The sequence below is a fragment of the Pinus tabuliformis genome, chromosome X (assembly GCF_031772625.1).
Source record: "Pinus tabuliformis cultivar Carrire ecotype Pingquan chromosome X, CPIR1, whole genome shotgun sequence".
Classification (NCBI taxonomy): domain Eukaryota; kingdom Viridiplantae; phylum Streptophyta; class Pinopsida; order Pinales; family Pinaceae; genus Pinus; species Pinus tabuliformis.
In genome coordinates this window covers 1,242,196,929-1,242,216,358 of record NC_142308.1, presented here as the reverse complement: position 1 = coordinate 1,242,216,358, position 19,430 = coordinate 1,242,196,929, and the positions used below count along the sequence as shown (strand labels likewise).

General features: G+C 37.6%; 2 pseudogenes; one reads left to right on the top strand and one right to left on the bottom strand.

Annotated features, from left to right (window-relative positions):
* Positions 1 to 1,077: 1,077 nt before the first annotated feature.
* LOC149144463 (uncharacterized) lies at positions 1,078 to 1,768 on the top strand (annotated as a pseudogene).
* Positions 1,769 to 13,922: 12,154 nt separating this feature from the next.
* Positions 13,923 to 14,764, bottom strand: LOC149144462 (uncharacterized; annotated as a pseudogene).
* Positions 14,765 to 19,430: the final 4,666 nt, after the last annotated feature.

Sequence of the window (19,430 nt, the reverse complement as noted above, 5' to 3'; positions counted from 1 at the left end):
TTAATTTTAATTTTAAAATTAAAATAAAAGATAAATTAAATAACATGTGAAACCATATATATTCTAAGCTCCAATCCATTTAAGGAGAACATGACACTCCATTGCAAAAACAAATTTCAGGATGTGTCATATGCTTTGAGTAAATTTGGAGGCTTTCAATATGTAAAACAAATTTCAGGATGTGTCATATGCTTTGAGTAAATTTGGAGGCTTTCAATATGTATGAAAATATCTGTAATTTTGAATAGGAAAATGACGACATCCTATTTTATTCCGAAATTGTGGAAATTTCTTCTGCATTGTACCTTGTATATTTTGTAGCTTACAATATTTATACAAAAATAATTTTATTAAAAATATTAGATTTTATTAGAATATATTTTTAAAAAATAATAAATTTCATTTTATTTAAATTTTATGAATGAATGAAAAATCAAACTACAATAAAGCATAATCACAACTTGAAAGGGTCATCGTCTTGGAAAATCTAATCATTAAGTGACTGGCCAGTCATCAAACTAAGTCCTAAGGAATAGCAACAAATAAATCCTATGCTATTGGGTATTCACAATGTGGTTTATTGGATATTCAATGTGGTTTAAAAGTACTATGATGTGACCTCAAGTTGACCAACCCTAGCAACTTCACCATACATGCACGGGCATGTAACGCGATGGCAGCCCTCCGACCTGGGAAAGGCTCCGGCAACCAATAAATCCCATGCTATTGGGCCATTAATTCATAAGATTTATTGGTTGCCAGTACCTTATGGCTACCATGAGCATGCATGTTGCTTCATGAGCATTCGTTTTCCGATCGCCCCATATTTCCGAGCAGGCGAAAGCCAGAGGGACCCAGAGGAATCTGCAATAGACCCACCCGACTCCCGAGCATGTATTTTCACCGTATCTAGTACACAATCTCATTAAGTACTTGACTGGTGATCTTGTTCGATCCAACAGACCGAGTATTAAGTACACGATTTGAATTTTAAATTTCCCCGCCATAGATTTCTACTTTCTACAGATTCCTATCCATTTTAATCTCTTTTATTTATTGGCGCCCATAATCCATCAATCTGCAGGGGGACGCAGCGTTGAGATGGCCGACGGTAGCAGCGGCTTCTTTCTGTGGATGTCTGCTGGGCTTCCTAACCAGCGGTCACATGCTCCGCCGCATCGTGACCAGGAGCCGGCGAGAAAGAGGCTTCTTCTCTTGGGGTTTCGCGTTTCTCTGGTACGCCATCATGTGCCTGGGCGATTTCTTCCACCAGCATTAGCCCGTCCCCCTTCTTTTATAAAACGGATATCATAGGGACGGCCTGCTCCTCGATCTCGATCGTCACCGGTTCGATTCTCGCAAACGACACATCAGACGCCACGCATATCTTTCAGCTAGCGATTTATGGTTTCCTGATCTTCTTGGCCATTTCAGGTTCACAAGCCGTGCGGGAAGTGTTGTACCTGGGGCCAATGGTTTTGTCCATAGTTCCGGTGGCTTGGTTTCTTTGGAAAGTTAATACAGAGGCAGCGGCCAGGCAAACGTCCGAAGCGGTGAGAAAACGTATATGGAAGTGGTCGGCAGTGGTGGTGGTGCGGTTGGAGGTGTTGTTGGGGATAAATGGATGTGCCTACTCTTTGGATCGAATTTCAGTATGATGTTTTGGGCATTCTTGGGCTGTAACATCGCCCTGTTTGCTTTCTTTCCCATTGTTCTCCTACTCGCGCCGCCCAAGAAAGGAGGAAATCCCAATCTGAAGCGTTCTTGAATAATTTCATTTATTCGTTTCCCCAGTCTATGGGAATCGATCTTATGACGTCAATAAAAGGGCCACATAGACCTTCAATTCTGTGATTCTCATCGCTTTATAAGTGCTAATAACTAAAACGATTCTTGATATCGAAATTGATAGCTTTCATTGTCTCGGTCGTGGAATTAATATGAAGATCGAAGTCGTTTCGCTTTTTATTTATCAAATTTGTTGAGTAGATTATTGCTTTTGAATATGAATTGCACGATGATGATTAAATTTCCAATAATATTTACAACAGTTGATTGATTGAATTAAGTCGAGTTCACACTCCTTGCGGTATTCTTTACATGTAATCTAAGCTTTATTTGTTAATTTTAGTTAGTGAATTTAGTCAAAAGCAGTGTTGGCATGGTTCATGTTTGGGAGTTCCTAGTGTGTTTGTTTTTTTTTTAAAGGGGAAAAGGGAATCCGCCTCTCTAGCTACCACCACAGCGGGTCATTGTACTCAATGAGATTTGAACTTCGGTCTGCCTAGGCTTCGCCCATGTGACTTATCATCAAACCACACATATTCTTACACGCTAACACTTTCCCGACGATAGGGAACGTTGTCCACTCCACGTTCCTATATGATGTGAGTATGGAAAGGGATATTTTTTCATATTTCAGTTGAGTGTCCTTTTCAAAAAAAAATGGAAATGAATATTGTGAAAGAAAAAATATTTAGATAGCAAGTATAATATGAGGCTTTCCTATTTAGAATATGTTTTTTATACTAAAAAATTATAGATAATAATTTTTCAATATTTGAAAAAAAAAATTAATAAAAAAATACATTTTAATATGACCGAAAGAAATCATATAAGTAATTAATGGACTAAATCACTTTGGAGTAAAATAGAGATAGGTGCATATGTAATTTTGGATGAAAAATTAGCCCCAACATAATTTGTCACAAAAGTTAAGAGTAGTGAAATGTGCTTGTACACATTTTAGTCTATTTTTAACTTATAATACCAAATAAAGAGGGAAACTCCTATTTCCACCTCTATAGCAAAGTTATTGCACCTTGACATGCAAGGGGAATAGTGGGTATTGAGTGGTCTTTACTATAACTGATTAGTTCAAGCTATATGTCTATATATTATGTTTTTGTGGGATTTCTTTAGCTTAGGATTGGTTCTAAGTGATGTCGGGTCTTACTCTACTTCAATGTGTTATTTAAGTTTCACTTTTATCAACATTTACTAATATTTCCCTATCTCCAAATAAAATCTAGCTATTGATTTGAAATGTGTTTAAGAGATTGAATAATATGGAGTTCCAAAAATAATATTTTTATAAAAGTAATGTAGGAGAATATTTGATTACTTGTTAATATTTTTATTTTTTGAAATATGCTTATTTTTATCTTTTTAATATTTTAATATTTATTTTTAGATAGAGTGTTTTTTACTATTTTACTATTCATATTTATATAGTGAAAAAAGTAAAGTGTAATTTTATGTCTTTTCATGTAATTTAGCATCTCACTATTTAGGTGAAAGGTTTTTTTACCACAAGGCTGGAATTCATTACCACAATATACATACATATTGTACTTTCTTATGAATTTCAAACTATGACCTTATAATAGGAAACACAACATTCCTATTCATTAGGTCCATACATGTTCTACATTTTAATACACACATATAAAATATGTTTACATCATAAAAATATAATTTGCATGTAATAAATTTTGCTATCAATTACTTTTTACATAAAAGGCAGGTACTAAGCAACCACGCTGCATATCACACTTGTTTGGTTTGGAAAATTAGTGATTTATATATGGTTAAATGTTATTATGAATGTTTTTTTAAATGATAGTTCAATTGACACCAAACATGGTAAACACCTACAAAAAAAAAAATCCTAAAGTTTTTGACAATATAAACAATTGTGGAAATCTCCACTCTCAAACTTATCATAGTTCAATTGTCAAACCAATAGTAGGGACAATCATCACTGGCTACTATTTGCCAATGTAGATTGACTCATCAATGTTATTCAAGGAAAACCAAGCCACTTGGAATTATCCACTAGTGGTGTTATTCAAAGAAAACCAAGCCACTTGGAATTACCCACTAGTGGTGTTATTCAAAGAAAACCAAATCACTTGGAATTACCCACTGGTGGTCTATAAAAAGGTAGGTTTTTACTCTTGTCAGATACCTTTGAGTTTTGGATCATTAACCTGTTTCCTTACATATGAAAAAGATAAACTCTTATTCTTAACTTACATAAATCATAATATAATAAAAAAATAATTTTTAAATTTTAATTTAATTATTAATTATTATTATTTACTCACTTCTCATGGATATCGAAAATGAAAGTTGGAGTTATGTGTTTAGAGAAATAAAGAAATGACAATGACAATCAGAGGGTAATAATATCATGACATGACATGGTAACGATTATTTCTTATATCTCAATCCAGGTGTTCTCGCGAGGTATCCCACCGCCGTGTTGTAGGTGGATGGATTACCCTGTCAGGAGCTATGAAGATAAATACATAAAGTGGACCATGCTATGACAGGGAAGGGACCAAGATGTGTCGGAGTTCACAAATACTTTCCATACCCTTTGCACAAAGCTGGGTACCAAGGATACTGAGTGGCATTTAGTGCTCAAGTATCGCGGCTGTCTACACAAGTACATCCAGGACAAGATGGAGTTCATGGACATTTCCTCGCTCGGCACGGCGTATCAGTACGCTATAAATATTGAGCAGAAGTTTAAATAGAAGAAGCGGTACTTTGGAGCTGCGAATCCAAAGCAAGGAAAAGGCGCCCCCAAACCACAGAACAAGGGACCAAGCTAAGGCGGGGCTACCCAGGACAACCCGCCGAAGCCGCAAGCAAAGAACAATACCACAAAGACGAAGAAGGACACGAGAAAATGGTGTGAGTTCCATAAGAGCTCCACTCACAATACAATTGAGTGTCGGACCAAGCAGTCATAGGTGGCTGAGTTGAAGGCTTCCAAATCAGACGCAGGTTCCGACTCTGAATCAGAACCCGATAAGGGGACTGACAAGGGGAAGCATACCATTGATGCGGAGCCTAGTGCCACTGTGGCCACCACAAAGATCCAGAAAATTGAACCTGAAGATCCAAAGGAGGGGGAACGCCTCTTCCACTCACAGATGTGGGTGAAGGGTTCTCCGTTGCAGTTCATTGTCGATAGTGGGAGCCAAAAGAACCTCATTTCAGCAGAAGTCGTGAAGTGGCTGGGCCTAAAGACTACAACACATCCACAACCATACACCATTGGGTGGCTTCACCAAGGATGAGATCTTCGCGTCAGCCAAAAGTGCCACCTTCCCTATACCATCAAGCCCTTCACGGATGAGGTATTGTGTGACGTTGCTCCTCTTGAAGTTTCTGATGTATTGTTAGGACAACCATACTTGTGGAAGCGACATGTTGTATATGAGTCTAGACCTCGCTCTGTAATTATTACTTTGGCTAATAAGTTGTACAGGATACGGAGGTAGGCCTACCTACCGCCATATCTTTGATCACTGCAAAGCAATGTAGTAAGATAATTTCCCAAACCAGGAAATTCGTTTTCCATATGCTTTGCCCCCAAGGCAAGAAGAAGGTTGTGTCCACGGCTTCCATATAGGGCTCCTCTGCACAACAGCAACAGATGGACAAGGTTGTGGAGGAGTACAGGGACATTTTCGCCTCACCCACAAGGGTACCTCTACACTGTTAGGTCAAGCACTCCATCGATCTGACCCTGGGTGCGCCACTACCCAATGGACTGGTCTATCGACACTCTGTTCTGGAGAACGATGAGATCAAGACGTAGATTCAGGAACTACTGCAGAAAGGGCACATCAGGCCAAGCTCATCACCCTATGGGAGCCTGATTGTATTGGTACAGAAGAAGGATGGGACCTGGAGACTCTATATTGACTATCGGGCGCTGAACAAAATCACTGTCCGGAATAGGTACCCAATCCCGCAGATTGATAACCTTCTGGACCAGCTCAAGGGGGCCAAATATTTCAGCAAGATTGACTTGAAGTCAGGTTATCACCAGGTGCCTATCGAACCCTCCGATGTGTGGAAGATTGCCTTCAAATCCAAGGAGGGCCTTTTCGAATGGTTGGTCATGCTGTTCGAATTGACGAATGCCCCTGCAAACTTCATGAGACTGATGGACGACATCTTGCGGCCCTTTACCAATGCATTTGTGGTGGTATATCTAGATGACATCTTGATCTTCAACCAGAGTTGGGAAGAACACCTCCACCATATTTGGCAGGTCCTTCAAACCCTTCGACAACACAAGCTGTGTGCTAACTTGGAGAAATGCACTTTTGGCTTGACCCAGGTTCAATATCTGGGGTACATCATTGATGAGGAGGGTGTACATGTGACCCATCCAAGATACAATTCATTCAAGATTGGTCAGCCCCAACCACTCTAACAGAGCTCCGCAACTTTTTGGGTCTTGCCAATTTCTACTGCAGGTTTGTGTTGGGGTTCTCTCATATCGCTTGGCCTTTAAGTCAAGTCACGAAGGGCGGAGCGAAAGCAAAGTTCTTTTGGTCGGAAACCCAACAACGAGCGTTCTCCGAGTTGAAGAATCACCTATGTTCTACACCAATGCTCACATTACGAGACCTGCAACAACCATTTGAGATTGAGACAGGTGCCTCCGACTATGCTATTGGGGCGGTTCTGACTCAACATGGGCATCCAGTGGCTTACCACAATGAGACACTTTCAGACACAGTTCAAAAGTACCCCACTTACAACAAAGAAATGTATTGCATTATGCAAGCATGTCGTCAATGGAAGCATTACATTATGGGGAAGGAAATGATCATCCACACAAACCACCGGCCTCTACAGTTCATACAAACACAAGGGAAGTTGCAGAACGATTGCCATCAGAAATGGTCCACCTATCTGCAACAGTTCCATTTGAACATTAAGTATAAGAAGGACAACACCAATAATGTCATTGATTGCCTCAGCAGACCACCGATCATGGCATCGATCACTGTGCTCAACTCATGTGGGCACAAGACATCAGAGTGGTCGCATGTTTACAAGAGCGATCCAGAATTCGGTAGCATATACCAAACACTCCTGGAAGGGAAGAAAGTTCCAAATTTTCACCTTCAGGATGCACTATTATGCCACTTGGGACACATATGTGTTCCTTCAAGTGAGCGTGCCAAGATAATTTGGGAGGCACACTATAGTCGGGTCGTTGGACATTTCGGAGTAGAGAAAACAATGGTGGTATTGCAGAAATATTTTTATTGGCCGAAACTTCATCAGGATGTTGGGAAGTACATTAGATTCTGCACTGCCTACGCCATTGCTAAACCAACCATCAAGAAGCAAGGCATGTATACTCCTATACCTACTCCTAGCCGGCCTTGGGAATCTGTCTCAATGGATTATATGTTGGGCCTTCCTTCTACTAAGCACGACAACGATTGCGTTTTCATGGTCGTCGACAGAGTCTCTAAGATGGCCATCATGGTGGCCTGTAAGAAGAGTATCTCACGAGAGGCCACTGCTAAGCTCTTCTTTGAGCGAGTGTGGGTACACTTTGGGATCCCACAATCCATTATCTTAGATCGGGACAAAAAATTCTTGAGTGCATTTTGGTCAAGTCTCTGGTCGATGCTGGATACAAAACTCACTAAGTCCACGACTTTCCATCCTCAAACTGATGGCCAAACAGAGGTTGTCAACATGATGATCGTACACATTTTGCACATGTACAACTCAAAGCATCCATGCACATGGTATGAAAGTCTCCCCTATGTCCAACATAGCTACAACAGAGCTATCCACAGCTCAACAGGCCACAACCCCTTTCAGGTAGGGCTGGGATTTTAGCCATTATACCCCATTGATGTGGCCATACCATTTACAGCCACTCAGGTAGATTCGGCTCACATGCAGTCCGAAGCTGAAAGGGATAACAATTTCATTGAGTGCATTCAACACATCCGCCAATAGGTCCATGATATATTGGATAGATCCAATGCTAAGTACAAGCAACGCCATGATCAACATCGAGTGCCGTACAAGTTCCAGGTGGGCGACAAAGTTTGGCTTCATTTGCAGAAAGAGCACATTATTGGGCCCCATTGCAAACTTCACCCGCTCCAATATGGGCCATACACCATCACCAAGGCCGTCGGTGACAATGCCTTCGAGCTCAGCATCCCACCGTTCCTTGGTATGCACCCAGTGTTCAATGTAGATCACCTTCGGCCATACTTCCCACCATTGTTGGACACATCTGACATTGCAGAACAACTCACACCAACAGAGCTAAACCCAGACTGCATGGAACAGGCCACCACTGATCGGATCATGGACACACAGATCAAGAGCACTTGCCAGCAGAAGATCCAACTATATCGGGTTGTCAAAGCTGGCCAACTCCTTCACCAAGGCAAGTGGCTCACCAGGGACCAAGTTCAGCAGAAGTTTCCCCATCTCATGGAGGCACTCAACGCAATGGGGACCATTGCTTCCTAAGGGGGGAGGAATGATCCAGGTGGATATTGGTGGCCACCTGCCTATTCCACTTGGACCACCAACATTGGCTCTTTCAATTTTCTGGTTTCCTTAATTGTAGCACAGTTTACTATTTTTGGCAGTTTTTTGGGTCTTGAACTTTCGGAGCCATTTTGAGGCCCTAAACGACATTTTTAGGAAAAACAGAGAAACCAAAATGTCTCAAATCGGCTTGCCCATTTTTTTCAACCTTCTCTTCGAGATCTTCGAAATGGGGTATTATGATAGCCAAACAAAGATCGTATGCCAAAGTTACGACCCCGGGAAGTTGATGTACCAATTTACCCAAACGGGGCCCACTGTTTTGGCGCTTCATCTCCTAGGGTTAGGTTTTTGGATGTTTAGGGTTTTCCATTGTTTCTCAATAATAAATAGGTCTTTGACCCTCATTGTAACACAGTTCAGAGGCATGTAGCCGCCACCTCTCTTCAAAGATAAGCTAACATCGCTCGAACTATTTTATTTCCATTCTGTTTGTAAGCATAGTTCAATATTTTTCCATTAATGAAATGAAGTGTTTTTCTGCCGCATCTCTGTGTTTATGATTATATCTGTAAGTTGTTGCGTTCATGTTTAAGTTCGGATCACTTATTCTATAATTTATGATGATTTTTATGTTTATCTAATTTCTACATTCATATTTGTGATATCTCAATGATATTTTATAAGTGTTTAAATAATTCAAGAAAACTCTAAATATGATTATATATATATTCTTGTTATTTTCATATGTGCGATATGTTAGTTATGTTATGCAACTTATTTCTGAGTGCTTTTTTTTTAAATATTAGAAAATTTGAATTTATCTAAATATGATAATTATTAATTTATTTATATCATTAAATTTATTTATTTAATGTTTTTGAAAAAATATGGAATATATGGATTTTGCAAATTACAACTTACAATTTACAATTTTAAAAAATATTTAAAAATTTTGTACGAAATTGACTCAAAAAATCAATTAATTAGACTACAACTTTATACATCTTATTTAAAAAATGTGTAGTTTAACTAATAAATGAAACGATCATTGACTCTCGTAAACGTTGCCCAAAATCTAGTAGATGATTTTAACTAGCAATTGTACTAGATGTTGCAAAAGAAACATTGTAAGTGGATAGCAGATAGAAGAAGAGCATAGATGAAAGATGTGATATGTTATGTGATGTAATTGTAGGCCAATTTGAGTGAAAAACAAATCTTAATGTTAAATACAATACAATCAAACAATCTACTCAAAACAGAGGCATGTGCAACTTCCTTCCCAAGTGCTCAATCAAAGCTCAGTACTATCTGTTGACCGGCTCAACAACATTTCACGCAAATGTGGAAACTGTGGAATCTATGATGTATTGAACTGAATCTTAACCAAATTGAATGTTGCACTAGTGACCAATGCAAAGCATGTGCTGAAGAAAGTTATGTGCCTAATAAAATAATTTGTTTTTCAAATAATTGGATAATTTGTTCCCTTCACCAATATTTGCTACTTCTTACTTATTTTTATATACCCTAAACAATGACCAGTGTGATAATTAATTTTGTGTACGAGTTAAAAAAAAAATTGCAAACAAAATATGAATTTCATGGTAAAATAAAATTCTACGTTCTATGCTCCACACATACATTACATAAGTTCACAACTTTTGGTGTCAATCGCAATCATTACTGCTATAGACAATTACTGCAAGTTACAAATTAATTTGTAAAATACCCCAAATTGAATCAAAACAAATAAAACATACACCAAATCCTTTAAAAAAAAAAATTAACATAACCTCGTCACTGTTTTCATATTTTGTCAAAGAAATGCCATGAGGATGACCATGCAAACCCCATAGTACCTACTCTACTTCGTATGATACCTCTGTAATTCGACTTTTCACTACCAAGATATGCTTTAAGATAAAAATTATATGAATCCTCGTCGCAATTCTAATGAAATCGTAGGTTATATCATTGGGTCCATGAAGCATGATGATGATGGTGTGCATGAATATTAAAATAAAAAAATGTTACTAAAGAACTTTGAAAACCATTTCTTGTTTAACTTCACAAGTATTAAAATACCTTGTAGAAATTGATGTTATTGAATTGAAGTCCTAATCAGAGCAAATAATTGTTGCTTATCGATGTTTTAATAAAATAACGTTAAAATGAATTTATATTAATTTAATAAGATAAAGTTTGTATACCAATAATTTAATACGTTACTGAAGATTTTTTACTCTTATAGTCTTTCAACATATAAGGACCTTGGTAACTTCCAAATACTTAATCGTAAATTCTTCTCTAACATATGTATTTTAAAGATTTTGTATCCCACAGGGTGCCCTCATACTTCAACGCCTTTTAACGATGCCATGGAACTTACTAGTACTATGTGCCCACACAATGTATTCCAAGTATGCCAATAAAAAAATAAGAAATAAAATTCCATGTGTGGATAGACATGGAGATGGTCTCCACTCTGGTTCTAATTATGATGTGTTATGAATTTAGTCTTTATACCAACAACTTAATATGTTATTTAAAAATGTACAATGTTAAAGAACATATCGAGTCGAAGAATAAATCTGAGTCCAAGGGAAAGAAACATGTGTCTACTGAAAAAGAAGTCTCGGCTTTGAGCCCTCCGAAAAAGAAACAACGGAAGGAGCAACAAGAATCTGCGAAAGCAACAATAGTAAAGGACTCCTCCAAGAAGACAACGTGTGTGTGGACAGACAACGATGAGAACGTCATCATGCATGGCTACCTTGGTTGTGCGAACGAGGGTCTGCAATATTTGAAAAACATAGAACAATTTCTTGAAAAGATTAATAAAACATTGGTCGACCAGGAAAGTAAGACCCAGTTGTACGAAAAGATAATTAGGATGAAGGGGAGGTATAAATCCCTAAATAACAAGATGGCTCAGGGGAATATTAAAAAATATGCTTTTTTCATACAAGAGCCCCCATGAGAAAGATTTGTTCAAGCTATGGAAACAGGCATGGGGTGAGCAACATGAGGAACATGTGATGGAGGTAAATCCTTCGGGAGATGTAATGGAGGTAGATCTCACCGAGGTAGGTTGGGATGACATGCACTGGCCTTCGGCTGGAGAAGACCAGACTTCTGCTGGAAAAGATCAGATTACTGTTGGAGAAGATTAGACTTATGCTGAAAAAGACCATATTACTGTCGGAGAAGACCAAACTTCTTCTGTAAAAGACCAGATTATTGTCAGAGAAGACTAGAGTTCTTCTGGAAAGGACTAGATTACTGCTAGAAAAGACTAGACTTCTGCTAAAGACTGTGGGGCTAGAGCTCAAATGCGGGAGGAAAAATGACATCCCCATATGAATAGGGAGAAGTCATTCAAGTGCACCTTGGCCTTCTTCAACTTTGTTTGGGAGCAAAACATTGTCAATATAAATGAAAATTACCAATGACAGAAGTTGTCAATTAAGTAATGTAAATCAAGGAAGTTGGTTGACAGTTAAAGTTGTGGAATCCAATGATCAAAGGTTTTTCAATCGTCTAAAAATTGATCAAACAATGCGGAGAAATGCAGGGTGACAACTCAAAGAAGATCTCCCAAAAGAATGTCTTACGGGGTAAAAAGCATTGCCTCAATGTTTTTAAGGATGCTAAATTCATATATGAATATGGTAGAGAATTTTAAAAATCATAAGTTTAAGTGATTTAATCTGCAAAGTTCGAGTGGCTCAAAGTGTTTAAGGATGCTAAATCTATTTATGTATTCAAAAGTGCATTTTAAACAACAAGAAATTACAATCTTGTTCTAAATTGTATTGTCGAATTCTAGCAAAAAAAAAACCATTTCATCTATCAATTGAACTATCATTTAAAAAAACATTCATAATAACATTTAACCATATATAAATCACTAATTTTCCAAACCAAACAAGTGTGATATGCAGCGTGGTTGCTTAGTACCTGCCTCTTATGTAAAAAGTAATTGATAGCAAAAGTTATTACATGCAAATTATATTTTTATGATGTAAACATATTTTATATGTGTGTATTAAAATGTAGAACATGTATGGACCTAATGAATAGGAATGTTGTGTTTCCTATTATAAGGTCATAGTTTGAAATTCATAAGAAAGTACAATATGTATGTATATTGTGGTAATGAATTCCAGCCTTGTGGTAAAAAAACCTTTCACCTAAATAGTGAGATGCTAAATTACATGAAAAGACATAAAATTACACTTTACTTTTTTCACTATATAAATATGAATAGTAAAATAGTAAAAAACACTCTATCTAAAAATAAATATTAAAATATTAAAAAGATAAAAATAAGCATATTTCAAAAAAATAAAAATATTAACAAGTAATCAAATATTCTCCTACATTACTTTTATAAAAATATTATTTTTGGAACTCCATATTATTCAATCTCTTAAACACATTTCAAATCAATAGCTAGATTTTATTTGGAGATAGGGAAATATTAGTAAATGTTGATAAAAGTGAAACTTAAATAACACATTGAAGTAGAGTAAGACCCGACATCACTTAGAACCAATCCTAAGCTAAAGAAATCCCACAAAAACATAATATATAGACATATAGCTTGAACTAATCATTTAACCATTTAAAGTAAAGACCACTCAATACCCACTATTCCCCTTGCATGTCAAGGTGCAATAACTTTGCTATAGAGGTGGAAATAGGAGTTTCCCTCTTTATTTGGTCTTATAAGTTAAAAATAGACTAAAATGTGTAGAGGCATATTTCAATACTCTTAACTTTTGTGACAAATGATGTTGGGGCTAATTTTTCATCCAAAATTACATATGAACCTATCTCTATTTTACTCCAAAGTGATTTAGTCCATTAATTACTTCTATTATTTCTATCTCTATTTTACTCCAAAGTGATTTAGTCCATTAATTACTTATTTGATTTCTTTCGGTCATATTAAGATCTATTTTTCTATTAATTTTTTTTTTCAAATATTGAAAAATTATTATCTATAATTTTTTAGTATAAAAAAACATATTCTAAATAGGAAAGCCTCATATTATACTTGCTATCTAAATATTTTTTCTTTCACAATATTCATTTCCATTTTTTTTTGAAAAGGACACTCAACTGAAATATGAAAAAATATCCCTTTCCATACTCACATCATATAGGAACGTGGAGTGGACAACGTTCCCTATCGTCGGGAAAGTGTTAGCGTGTAACACTATGTGTGGTTTGATGATAAGTCACATGGGCGAAGCCTGGGCAGACCGAAGTTCAAATCTCATTGAGTACAATGACCTGCTGTGGTGGCAGCTAGAGAGGCGGATTCCCTTTTCCCCTTTAAAAAAAAAACAAACAAACACACTAGGAACTCCCAAACATGAACCATGCCAGCACTGCTTTGCACAAATTTGACTAAATTCACTAACTAAAATTAACAAATAAAGCTTAGATTACATGTAAAGAATACCGCAAGGAGTGTGAACTCGACTTAATTCAATCAATCAACTGTTGTAAATATTATTGGCAATTTAATCATCATCGTGCAATTCATATTCAAAAGCAATAATCTACTCAACAAATTTGATAAATAAAAAGCGAAACGACTTCGATCTTCATATTAATTCCACGACCGAGACAATGAAAGCTATCGATTTCGATATCAAGAATCGTTTTAGTTAGTAGCACTTATAAAGCGATGAGAATCACAGAATTGAAGGTCTATGTGGCCCTTTTATTGACGTCAGAAGATCGATTCCCACAGACTGGGGAAACGAATAAATGAAATTATTCAAGAACGCTTCAGATTGGGATTTCCTCCTTGCTTGGGCGGCGCGAGTAGGAGAACAATGGGAAAGAAAGCAAACAGGGCGATGTTACAGCCCAAGAATGCCCAAAACATCATACTGAAATTCGAGCCAAAGAGTAGGCACAGCCATTTATCCCCAACAACACCTCCAACCGCACCACCGCCACTGCCGACCACTTCCATATACGTTTTCTCACCGCTTCGGACGTTTGCCTGGCCGCTGCCTCTGTATTAACTTTCCAAAGAAACCAAGCTGCCGGAACTATGGACAAAACCATTGGCCCCAGGTACAGCACTTCCCGCACGGCTTGTGAACCTGAAACGGCCAAGAAGATCAGGAAACCATAAATCGCTAGCTGAAAGATACGCGTGGCGTCTGATGTGTCGTCTGCGAGAATCGAACCGGCGACGATCGAGATCGAGGAGCAGGCCGTCCCTATGATATCCGTTTTATAAAAGAAGGGGGACGGGCTAATGCTGGTGGAAGAAACCGCCCAGGCACATGATGGCGTACCAGAGAAACGCGAAACCCCAAGAGAAGAAGCCTCTTTCTCATGGGCTCCTGGTCACGATGCGGCGGAGCATGTGACCGCTGGTTAGGAAGCCCAGCAGACATCCACAGAAAGAAGCCGCTGCTACCGTCGGCCATCTCAACGCTGCGTCCCCCTGCAGATTGATCGATTATGGGCGCCAATAAATAAAAGAGATTAAAATGGATAGGAATCTGTAGACAGTAGAAATCTATGGCGGGGAAATTTAAAATTCAAATCGTGTACTTAATAATCGGTCTGTTGGATCGAACAAGATCACCAGTCAAGTACTTAATGAGATTGTGTACTAGATACGGTGAAAATACATGCTCGAGAGTCGGGTGGGTCTATTGCAGATTCCTCTGGGTCCCTCTGGCTTTTGCCTGCTCGGAAATATGGGGCGATCGGAAAACGAATGCTCATGAAGCAACATGCATGTTCATGGTATCCATAAGGTACTAGCAACCAATAAATCTTATGCATTAATGGCCCAATAGCATGGGATTTATTGGTTGCCATTATTCATCACATCAAATAAACTTTTATTATAAACCAAATCATAGTCATTCATATTATGCATCATGTCAAATAAACATAAAGTTAACATAGAGACTATAGTTACGAACCTAAAGTTAACATAGAGACTATAGTTATAGCCACGTCAAATTAACATTAACATGGTGAATGATACCGTGCCATTATTCAATTCTCCAAGTATCGAAACAGAACACACAACATCAGTGGAAGGTAGCTCGATGCTATGGAGTTTCTGTCGTGTGTTTGGCATTTGCAATAGGTGTAGTCTGTGGTGCATCATGAGCTCATTTCAAGATTGTCCTAACCCACCATTCTGTTGTGAAATTCTTGGCACGGAAGGAGCATTTAAATTTTTGGGTATCCACTAGTCTGTTGTGAAATTCTTGGTGCGGAGGAAGCATTTGAATTTTTGGGCATGGAGATAGCATTGAAGGCATATCTGTGAAGAAATATCCGAAGTTGTACAATTGCCAGAAAATAAATGGACCTATTCATTCCTGGACATTGCTGAAATATCCAGCGGTCGCATCAGTTTTTTCTGATGGAGGCTGAGTCTTTTCTCGGCCGGAGGACCGCCATTGCGTTACATGCCCATGCATGTATGGTGAAGTTGCTAGGTGATTGCTTGCCAACTTGAGGTCCCATCATATTACTCTTAAACCGCATTGAATACCCAATAGCATAAGATTTATTTGTTGCCATAACGAATGTGTTTAAGACTCACATCAAATGACTAGAGTATCGAAGAGTACCTTCGATAGAATCGAATCATATCTAATTACGATAGAATGTTTCCCATAATGTGGGGGCCGTTGAAGAAATTTGAACACGGTCTACTGATTACATCAAGATTCCATGGTAGATATATGTGTTATCCAACTACTTTGCTTTAGGGTTTTGAAAACTTTTTTGGCTTATAAAAATATTTTCTCACCTACACTGAATGTATATTAAGTTGTATTCTCATTTAAAAAATTGTATTTATATTCGTATCAACTTTAATGAAATAACAATTCAAACTAAATTTTCATTATGGTGTAAATAAACTATAATCATAAACATCTCTTATCTATTCAATGAACTTACCACTTATTTATTGAATGAAATTTTTTAATGTGGTCATTCTATCCTAACGAACGACTTCACATTATTAGTCCCTATTGTAGGCTTGGCTAGGACTATAGTAATCGATAACCAAAGGTTAGTATTAGTTGAGTTATTTTTTTGTCTCGACTGATCAAGTATAATCAAAGTTTCTAAGCGCATATTGATTTGCCTTCTTATTTGGCCTCTTCTTGAGGCGAGGAGGTAAAAGCGAAGACAAAAGCATAGGTTATCGTTTATTTGTTTGCTACTTGCTAGTGCTAGTAAATGCTACTTGCTAGTGAAACTAATGCTGACATTAATCCAGGGCATTAAATGGTAGCTGAGGAACATGCTATGAAAATTCTTGTATATACTATGTCTTATAAGATCTCTGATAAGCAGCACTCCACAAGCCACAACAACAACACATGTCGCTGGCTAGACCACATGGTGGTTGCACAACACATGTTGCTACCACATGGCATCTCTAGCATGTACTAACCATGTTGTATGAAGGGAAGCAAAATCCATCAGATCCATATCCATAGCTTGCAGAGAGGCTTAATAAATTGCACATGTCACCCCACCAGCTAAGGTGCTAAGATATTAAGAGTGAGGAAGTTCTGTGACGAAACCAACTTTGCAATGGGGAGGAAGGCCACATGAAACAAGATCTGTGATCTATTCAGACTGGCGGCAATCCATTAAGGGCATGGCTATTAGCGGAAGACCCTTGTTTTGCTTCTGTTCTATTCTGTTTCTTGTTCAAGGCATGGATGTTAGCGGAAGACCCTTATTTTTCTTCTAGAATACCCTTCTTTTGCTTCTGTTTCATTGCTCATTCAGGGCATGGCTGGTAGCCGAAGACCCTTCTTTTGCTTCCATTCCTCAGGGCATGGCTGGTAGCGGAAAATGGCCTCTCTTGTTTCACCTTCCTTGCAGGAAAAATGGCCTTTGAGGAGCCGTGAAGCCCTCAAAATTAGAGGGGGACATTATTAGTGGTATGGTCTGGCGTGATTTGGCATGGCCTACCCTCTGTCTTGGGCTGAAGCACAGTGATTAGTGGCATGGCACCCTGGATATCCATTAATGACAATGAGGAAATTCTACAGTGACTAATAGCACAGAGGAAGATGCATATCCTCTAAGATGACGACGGGAGTTTTTGGACAGACGCCATCACAACCAATTCGAAGGAAAAGATATCGAAATTTGACAAGAAAAACAATATACATATCTCGATTTAGCTCTGTTATTTTGTTATTATGGCACTGCGCTTCCTGAGATTGGTTCTATTTTATACCAATTTCATGGATTACATTATATGGCCAGTGCTAAACGTGCGTTGTACATTTACTGATTTTGCTTTTTCATATCCTCACCATTCACCCAGATATTTGAATAATGTTAAATAAGATTAGTTTGATGACACTTCCGATTTAATGGTGACCATTGAAGGTTGTTACAAACTTTAAAAAACCATTTTATGCATTGAATTTTTTTTTTCGATTTGTTTATTTGCATGAGTGAAAACATGATCTGTTTTTTTTTTTTTTTGCTGATTTATGTGCATAGCTTAATTTAATCATTCATTTCCATGTCGTTTTTGACGATCTGAATTCCAAATTTGTTATTTAAAGCGGCAGGCTTTCTCCTTTTGCTATGATTTAGCGTTTCGAAACTTAGTTTATCAATATCATCAAATCGAATTAGCTTATCTACATTCTTTCTCCTTTAGCTAAACAACATAATTTTGGAATACAACGTAAGATATGGTGAACAGCTTGAGATGGGTTGCAATTATCAGTCTCATATTTATTCAGCTCATAGTGACACCTAGCCATTGTAAGAGCTTGATGTCCATTGGTAGAAAAGGTAAGCCTTTCCACATCAGTATTGGGGAATTTAGATACCCAAATTGATTTCAAAAATTTTAGATTTTACGTAGTCAGTTCTGATACATTTGCATCCAAAATTTCTAAATGTTGAACACATTGAGGTATGGAAACAGGAATCAAAGAGCAGGAATTTCTAGCTGCAAAACATTATCGGGTGTTACCTCCAATTCAGTAGCGAGGCTGAGGAAGTAGTTGCAGTTAGTTTTCTTAGAGAGGTTATTTCCACGTGGTATCAGATGTATGGATGTACTCATACTCAACTGTGTTACTTCTCCAATTGAAATTGCGTTGTCTCTTGTTTGGTAACATGACATCTTCTGTGCATCTCTACTGCATCTCTATCATAGAATAGAAAAAAGAGGGAACATGCATGTATCTGGGAACATATATGTATCTAGTCACATGATTGAAGCACAATCACTCTTATGCTAATGCTCAAGCAGGGGCTAGAATCCTTACACTAATGCTCAAGCAGGGGCTCCATATTCCGCTGGCAATGATGCCAGGCTGTGCTGAAGAGGATGCTCTGCAAGCCCTACTGAAGAGGATGCTCTATTGCTTTCAATGCCTAAATAATTTGTGTTCTCACCACTTTACCCCCAATCAAGTTTTATCCATTGTTGTTAATCGAGTGAAGTCAGACTTTATCCATTCCTACTGACGAAGTGAAGTCTTGACGAGTGTTGTTGTTGTCATCCATCAATTATTATTGCTTAAAATTGTAATTCGAAGCAGCAACCAAGTCTAGTTTATTATTACTACTGTAAGTCAAAGCAGAATACTACATACATATCAAAGCAGAATACTGCATACATATCAATAGGTTTTTTGAATGGTGGAAGGAAAATGTTACATGATATCTCCATAACTCTATTTTTATTAATTATTGGAATAAGGGATTTTAACAAGTGGGCAATGCAAGTAGGAATTAAGTTAACATGTGTTCAATGAAAAAGTACACAAGTTAAGTTGCCTTGAACTTCGAATAAGATTTAATGTTTTAATCTATTAAGTTTTGATAAACCTTAACATTTTCCTTGCACTTCGAATTCAATTTTATATTTTAATTTATTAAGTTTTCATAAACTGTACATAGGTGTGTTATTAGCCACCAACTTTATAAGCTCATATAAGCTCACTATATTGAAGTTTGCAAAATCTATAAAAAGGTGGTTTCAGAATGATTTCAAATCAAGATATGCAAGAAGAGGCGAT